Raw genomic sequence first — 8,076 nt, forward strand, 5'->3', positions numbered from 1 at the left:
TGAATTGAATCATATTTTTGTAAATTTAGCAGCAAATTGCTTAAGGTTAGGGTTTTGGAAGAGGGAAAATTTGATATGAGACAAAAGTACAGTCAATGTTGTTTCAACTCTGTAAATTTGTTTTACTCTTCAACTCCCATAAACCCCACCTTCTACCAGACGTGCATTTCATCTGGCATGAGCTCCAAAAAGTCAGATTTGTCAGATTTTCGTCCAAAAGTTAACACTAACTAGGAGGCCCATTTATATATTATTTATGATGTTTAAGAGTTGCATGGTACCAACTTAGTTTACAATGCATTAATTTTAATTTGGCATTGTAATTATGACATTTTGGTATTTTGGTCCTATAAGTTACTAATAAGATTAAATTTGTCATAAAAAATTAAATATGAGATATTCAAAACTAAATTCATAAAAAAAAAGAACTAAATACATAAATAGAGTAAATTATAGGACAAAAAATACTAACAACCTAAAGTTACGTAACAAAAGATATAATTTTGCCTTTTTGTTTTTAGTAATTTCTCCAATAACTTAGCCATCATGCCTCGATTCTTAACTGTAAGCTAATAAGGGAAAGTGACATTTAATAAGCAAATGTTAGGAAACTTATATTCCATATCGGATTTAATGGAATTTAAACTAATTATATGACAAGTGTAATATGAGATAAAAAAAGTATATCACATTTATTTTGTAATTGGTTCGAATAAGAATTTTTTTAAATATTATCACTCCAATACAAAATAAAATCGCAAAATGTAATTATATAGATACATAGAGGAAAAGAAATTCCAGCAACAATGGTACAGATCGATCTCCTTATCCCAGCTAGAGCCAGCCTCATGAACAATGAAACCATAAGATGGAGGGCTAATTGTCCGGACAGAAACACATATACATCGATCCTTCTGATCAAATGAGTTGATCAATCCCAAGGCAACTACTCACCTAGGTCATGCATGGAATAATCCATGCAGCAAGCAAGTTGAGGACCGCGAAAATGATAAGCAGAATCATGGACAACAACATCGCTAACTTTCTCCATTTTTTGCTCTTTAAGTGCTTTTTGTGCATCTGCTTGAATGTGTTCGGATACCTTTTTCGATAGTAGTCCTCATAGCGTACTTCGTCCTGATCGTCCAGTGACTCCTTGTACTTGTTTGCTATTATGAATAACGTGCTTAAATTGAGAATGGCTCCGACAAGGGACATAGAGAAGGGCAGCCAGAAATGTTTGCAGTTAAGGGAGGAAGAGGATCCCTTAATGATGGCCGTGAGAATCACGCCCTGAAAAACAAAGTAATAATTTGCTAGCTGGAAAACGCTCACTTCCATCTTCAGGGTTTTTTCCTCCCTTTTATCTATTTCCTCTTCTAACTTAGCTATTGATGTCGCATGGCCGGCATTATTCGTCTGGCTACCTTCTCCACCGGAACTCTCGCCCTCATCCCCTGCTGCCATATCAGCTAGATGATCAGTTCTATTGGGATTCAAGCGTTAAATAGGTTAGGCTACAATTGGAGGTTATTAGTTCAAATTATGAGTACGCTCTATCATTCCATTTAACATATATATAGGCACATATGTTTGTAAAATTATGTTACTTAAATATGTATTTAAAAAGATATAATACTCAAATACGCGGTTGATTTAATTTACTTTTCTGATCTTCAAACAATGTAAAACGATTCGTGTATATATTTCTTAATTAGATATTTCACATCATACATTAATCAATGGTAGTTGTTACTACATATAGTGACGACTTTAAGAATATAAATATATATATAGTTGAGGAACCTAGCTAATACGATATGGAAAGAAATTCGTAAAGAAAGACTTTGGCAATTGAATTGCAAAAATCAGAATACAATATTAAGGTTGGTAACCCGTCATACATATGTTTCTTTAATTTAATTTGGTCATGAGAAAAGCGTAAAAAAAAATATTTGTCTAACTTGTTATTTTCTTTTTCACCCCCTCCAAAAACCAAATCGATACAACGCATTGATCATATTAATGAATACATAATGATCGCGACATTTGATTTTTTTTTTCTTTTGAAAGATAAATTGCATTAAGAAACAAATATTATATAGACAAGAAATACAATATATGCCGTAACAAACGGACTTAAGTCCACGCTATTTTCCAAATTCTATATAGCACCGATTGCAGGCTGAACTTGCAGGTTTAGTTTGATGATATGAAGAGATACAAGGCTTCTAGCGCTCCTAATTATTATTATTATTATTATTGTTTTGGTATTGTGCTCTCATTATTTTTTCAATTTGAGCTTGTTAAAATTTGAAGTGTGAGGAACAGAGTACGATCATGGCAGTAAATTTAGAGAATGAAAAGAAAGAAAAACTAAGCTTTATTTATCTAAAAACTCAAGTACTTTATTCATCTAAAACTCTCAAGTTACTGAAGTTACAGAGATGTGAAACTTTATATAAAAAATAGAGTTCTAGTTAAAGAAAAAAACTAACTCACTTTGAACTCTAGTTGGCAACAGACTCAACAAAAATTAAATACTGAAATACTAATAAAAATAAATATTGAAAACAAAAGGATAAGTAAGAGCAGAACTTGATAAGTAAAAGCAAAACTTTCAACAGAGCTTGAACTAGCAAGCCAACTACTACAAGAAATAATATCTTTAGAAACAACACAGATTTCTTGTAAATTAGTGGAATTTGTTACTGATTTACATTGACAAAAAAATTAACAGTAAAAATATTTACTTAGTAATTATAGCTCGTTACTGATTTTAGTATCAATTTTTTTACAAGCATTATATTAAAAAACTTGGACGGCTTAATTTAATGTGTATTGTGGTGATACAAACCACTATTAATTTGTTAATGAAAAAAATTAATATTAATGAGGTTCTTGCATCAGAATCCTTCCAAAAAAATTGAAATATTAAGTCCTAAGACCAAACATAAAATCCCATAAAATGTGGGACAAAAGTTGAAAATGTTCAATTTTATAGGACCAATGTTGCAATTCTTCCTCCTGCGCTGTGGAAAGTTCCTGTAATACGTTGGAAGATATATATATATAAGAAACAAGCAGCAACTTTCATGGCAGATTCATTATGCAGTTTTCTGTGTCATTTAATTGTTAGGTCTTCTAGTTTATTAATTAATTAGTGTATACATAATTCGTGTTTACTTCAGTAATTAAATTTGATCATATAATAATTTAATTAAGCGTTTTATATTCGATCAGAATTTTCATTTTGGATTCTTCGGCAAGAAAATTATGTCAAAAAATTATTTAAGTATTAGCTCCGGACAAACTTAGTCCAGACTTGAATTTTACATAAAAAGGAAAAAAGTATTTACGATGGATCGAAAAAATTGCAGTTTTAGTCCAGTAAGAATGAAAGGTGGAAATAGCTAAAAAGTTGTCAATGATGCCTAATTCAATTGTTGAAGTTGAACTCCCATAACTTTAAGGTCATGTCGTTTCAATATATTTTACTTTTATTTTAGTCAATTTTATTTTCATATTTGATTATTAAGATTATGATGGTCCCGTTAGATAAGGCTGTTATTACTTCTAGTCCCACGCTTTTCATGGTCGACAGTTATGGTCCCCTGGTTTCTAGATTTCAACATTGTTGGTCCTTTAATCAACTCTCTTTGCAATTTTTAGAGAAACTACACCTTGTGCTCAGAAATAGGCCCAACATGCTTCCAAAATAAATTAAGACCCCATAAATTCATACTTTGCTTTGACCGTTTTGTTTTCGAGTATTCCAAGTTCTCGATTTTATGGACTTTTTTCAACTACACTACCGCAGCAGATAGTTCGCAAGAACTTGGCTCCTTCAGCAACAAACAACACAGCCCTATTTCGTTTCCTACCTTAGGGCGTAAAAGGGATTCTAGTATAGGGACTTAATAGAATTTTGAAAAAATTTTAGCCTCTCATGGTGTAGAGGACTTGGCTTGTTGGGGAAACCCCCATAAACTAAAAATTTAAAATATTACAGAAGATTAAAAGGACTCAGAACTCTAATGCTTTGAAGAGTAGGGGAAGTTTTTCTGATGATCCCCTCTGCTTCATTCAATCTTTATTTATAGGCATCCGCGGACTTCAAACTCGGACTCCAACTTGATTTTTTGATGATGTCATTGCTTCTGTCATCCTTTTGTCTTTTTCGAATGACATCACTGTGTTCGTCATTGCCTTGTCATTTCCAGCTATTGGTCATTATGGTTTGTCGGCCATGTGATTTCCAGCTGTCTTCCGTGTTTTACTGACTGTTGGTTTTTGTCATTTTCTACCGACAGTTTTCTCCTCTCGATTTTTTTTTACATCGTTTAACTTTTACTTCTCTTGATAAAAATTTTTTTCTTCCACTTGTCTTGGTCCGGTTCGAGTTTATTTTTCGTGATCCAAATCTTTGTGCCGAACAGGGGCTTTTCTCATTTTTCGCAGCAAGGGCGCAGATGGCTATACCATTGCCTAACATGCAACATGTTGCCCGTCTTCATTCTTGTGGCTTCGGTTGCTGGAAGCTTTTTTTCCCAAATTAACATCCTCTTTTTCTCGAATAAGCTTTCAGCGAACTCAGTGCTTTTTCCTATCATGGAATTTAATAGGAACGATCCATTCACTTTGTTTGAGAAGATTTGAACGGATACTTGACTTTGTCCATCTCCTTGAGACAGACCCATAATCCCCAAGCTCTCCTGGTAGAGATACTATCTTCACTAATGGCCGATACCAAGGGAGCTTCTCTTGAGGCAGCTTTGATCTTGTTGAAAGCCACCATATCTGGCCTCTGCAGCTTCATGGAATGGAATGCTGGACGAGACCCATTTCCTGCAGTTCCTGGAGCTACTGAAATGAATTTTATCTCCAGAAAGTCGCCTCTTTTCAGATGGAGGTTGTTTTGCCATGAATCAAAGACCGCCCCCACTTATCCATTCTGGAAGTTTTGAGATTTTCGGAAAATTGGGTGACATAGTATGAACTAGCTCCAAAATCATACCATTCTCGAACGTCTTCTAGTTTAGACCCTTCTAACATCCAAACTCTGTTATATTTTTCGGACATTTCGATAATGGTCTTGCCTGAGTTCACTTCTTTGAGGGAAATTAATTTTTCCCACATGCGCTGATAATCCTGCCAAGCAGAAGAAGATATTAATTCGCTAGTATTAGTCTTAGAGGTGTCTGTCATTGGCCTAAGACTAATCTCTCCCTCTTTAACCCAAGAGGTGTTGGGTTGACTTGAACCTACAGGAGTTTGCACTTCCTGTGATTTAATTGTTGTCGTTTCACTAGATTCTGGTGATGGCCTTATGCAATCGGTACTTGAATCCGACGCTACAGGTCTAGAGCCCTGTACTCTTTACATATTTTAGGTTCCCTCAACTCGTGAGTCATCCACGAAGGTGACGCCTTCTGAATTGGTTCTCATAAGTCATTCGATAGCGAGGTGGATGCTAATAAGGAACTCCTTATTGCGATCTGGACAGTGTCTAAATCAGCTCTTTGGATTTGTCCGGCAACTTGGGCATTAATCACTAGCTGTCCAAACTTTCTGTCAAGCTCCTCGAGGTTTTTTCGGAGGTGCTTGAGTCTCAACATGATGGAGATTACTTCAGATGCCTACATCTCTCGTCAGGAAATCTGCAATAATGTTTTCAACAATATTATAACAATAATATTGGCATTCAGCTTGTCATAAGATAATACGAGCTTTCTCTATTTTTTATTCTAATTTATTTTTTAAGAAAGCCTTGACATTAGTATTATCAACTTTTAAAGTGAATTCTTTTAGCAAGTAAAAACAAAGGTCATTTTTTGAAAGCCTTCCAAACCGCAAAGAATTTTTTCTCATTAATGTGCCAAACTTTGGCTTGTTGTTCTGAGAACAACCCTCCTATATATCTACAAGGTTCTTCCCCTGTAGTTGTCTTCTTCATCAGCACTGCTGCCCATCTATAATCATTTGTGTCTGTGTAGATTACCAATTCATTCCCGTCTTGTGGTATAGCAAACTTTGGGAGGTTACTGCAAACTTGTTTCAGCTCACGAACCCTTTTGGTGTGGATTTCTCCCCATTTCCACTTTGAACTCTCCGTTTCTTTCAAAAGTGGTCGGAAATCCTTTCTGTATCTTGCGAGATCCTTAATGAAGATTCCTGAAAAATTAACAACTCCCGAGAAGCTTTGCAATTGCTTCTTGTCTTTGAGTACATTTGGAAAATTGCGGATTTTTTCCACAATATGGTCCTACAACTCAATTCTTGTTTCGTCAATAGGGATTCCTAAAAATTCAATCTTATTGATTGCAATAGTAGCTTTCTTTTCAGAAAGTACTAAATCTTCTCTATATCATGCATCAGAAAATATTTCAAGATGTTTATATGTTCCTTCATATTTTTTGATACAATTAATATGTCGTCAATATAGACAAACATGAATTCTAAGTAATCTTTAAAAAGATTATCCATTTTTCTTTGGAATATCTGGGGTGCGTTAGCTAAACCCATTGGAAGCACATTCCAGATATATTGTCCATGTGGTTTGGAGAATGCAGTAAATTTCTTTGATTCACTTTCCATCTTAATCTGATAAAAATCATATTTGCAATCGAATTTAGAAAACACTTTTGCTCCTTTAATGCAATCAATTAAGTGTTCTCTACTAGGAATGTAATAACCATCAAACTCTAATATCTTGTTGATGCCTTGATAGTTAATTACCAACCTGGGTTTACCTCTCTTAATCTCGCCATGGTTTCTTACCAGAAATCCAGGGCTGCTGTAGGTAGAGATTCCAGGTTCGATGAGTCCAAGACTAGTATGCTCTTTGATGATCATCTGCATATCTTTCTTCTCTTCCATGTTCATCTGGATAGGTTTGTATCAAACGTACTCATACTTGCATTCTTTCTTGAGCTTTAGAGTAGCTTCGATCTTGTTCCTATCCCACCATGCAAGAGGGTTTTCATTGAAATTGCTCTGGATGAGCCTATTGACATTCTCAAAAGAAAGCTTGCTTTCCTTGCAAATATCTAGCGACTTCATTTCCAGTAGTGCTTCTTTAAGGTTCATAATTTTTTCTTCGGATTCATTATAGAAGCTATCGTTGTCTATGATTCCTTGTTGCCTGAACGACAAAAGAACCTTACCAAATTTTCTCTTATCCGATATTTTTGGATGAGTTAATCTGGCATCAAAATCACCATGTTTGCTGCGAAAATTTATTGGCATTATCTGTTAAATGCCTTTTCTCTTCGCAACACCTGTATCTCACTACCACAGTTAGTAGTAAAGATAACATATTCTTTTGATTATCCTGTATATATCTTGCAAATATTTGGATGAAATTGTTACCTAGCAAGATATCGGTCCCTGTATCATGAAAGTAAATAGAAGGTGTTTTTACCCTAAACCAGGGTGATCCGAATGCTCCTTCGATCATGATCTTTGCTTCTTGTACCCCCTTATTAAGTATCAGGATTTTTTGTGAAAAATCCCTTCCTGCAATAATGGGTAGGGTTTCCCTTGCTTCTTTAGGAAAAACTCCAGGTTTTGCCGTGCAAATTCCTGGTCCTGAATCAATATAAGCTGCGAAATATTTTGTCTTATATTGATCATAAAACATACCAACATATATGTATATGTCAATCCTTATGGTAACACCATCAAGACTGAATTTCATTCTGTTACCTTTTCTTCCCCATGGTTTATGATTTTCGAGGAAACTTAACCCCAAAGTCATACTCCCATTTTCTCGTCCTGCAACACATGACCTGCTATTTCTAACATGCCTTCATATTTTCCAACAACAGGTTGTTGCAAATGATATATGTCATCACAAGGGAAAAAATTTCTTTCTTAGTGATGTTAAATTTAACTTGTATTTCTTTCCATCCTTCAGTACATCTAAGTTTTACATTATCTACCCTAATCTTTTAGGGAGTTAAAGCTTTTAATAACTCTTTCTCCTTTCCTTTATAGCATGTAATCCTATCTTCCGAAAAGGACATCCGACTACTAAACTCAGTTCTAGAGCTAAGTGTTCTATCTAAACCTAGG

The sequence above is a fragment of the Sesamum indicum genome, linkage group LG6 (genome assembly GCF_000512975.1).
Source record: "Sesamum indicum cultivar Zhongzhi No. 13 linkage group LG6, S_indicum_v1.0, whole genome shotgun sequence".
NCBI lineage: Eukaryota > Viridiplantae > Streptophyta > Magnoliopsida > Lamiales > Pedaliaceae > Sesamum > Sesamum indicum.